Raw genomic sequence first — 861 nt, 5'->3', positions numbered from 1 at the left:
CCCTGCGCCTTGGAGATCGATCTATCCTCCTTCGACAAGCCATGGCGAAGCATGGCGATCCATCGGCTTCAGGATCAAAGGGGAAGGGAAAGTTGGAGGAGCTAATGAAGGAGCTAGACCTCAAGGAAGACGACCTCAGCGACGTTGTTTTCGAGGAAGATGACACCTCGACAGTGGAGGACCTCTGCTGGATGATCTTGGTCAGAGTCCACATGGACAAAGGGTTTAGCACCTACTGGTTCTTCCGCAACATCAGGACGCCCTGGGATCTTGCTAGGTCGGTGAAAATCAAAACCCTGGAGGAGAACCTCTTCCAGATGCAGTTCAACTGCCTAGGCGATTGGGAGAGAGTCACTCAAGGGGGTCCATGGCACTTTCGAGGCAACCCGATGATCATTGCCCCCATATGATGGATTCACAAAACCAACAGAGATAGAGTTGTACAAGTTTGAGATCTGGGTCCGCATTATCAACCTGCCTATTGGCTTCCATGGGAAAGTGAAGGTGCTTGCTGCCAAAATTGGTGAGTTTGTGGATTCAAAGCCATCTTTTTTGACTTTGAAGGAAACTTCTATAGGGGGTTCGACTTGATGTGAGAAACCCTCTCAAAAAAGCAATCTCGCTAATCCGTGGAGGAGAGAGGGTGATCTTTGCTGTCAAGTACGAACGTCTACCTAATTGGTGCCAGGTCTGCGGTATGATGGGTCACGAGTTTAAGGAGCATGGGATGGAGTACGCCCCTCCCCTCGGTGCTGACCTTCAAAAATCTGAGAGCACCTGCGACCACTGCTTGGGGCACCCACCGCCGCAACAAAAGCCGGAACTCAAAGCCTCGTGATGGTCAGACTGGCGTAAGCTTGG

Source organism: Triticum dicoccoides, chromosome 7B (assembly GCF_002162155.2).
Source record: "Triticum dicoccoides isolate Atlit2015 ecotype Zavitan chromosome 7B, WEW_v2.0, whole genome shotgun sequence".
Taxonomy (NCBI): domain Eukaryota; kingdom Viridiplantae; phylum Streptophyta; class Magnoliopsida; order Poales; family Poaceae; genus Triticum; species Triticum dicoccoides.
The sequence above is the reverse complement of the archived record's forward strand: the minus strand, read 5'-3'. Positions refer to the sequence as shown.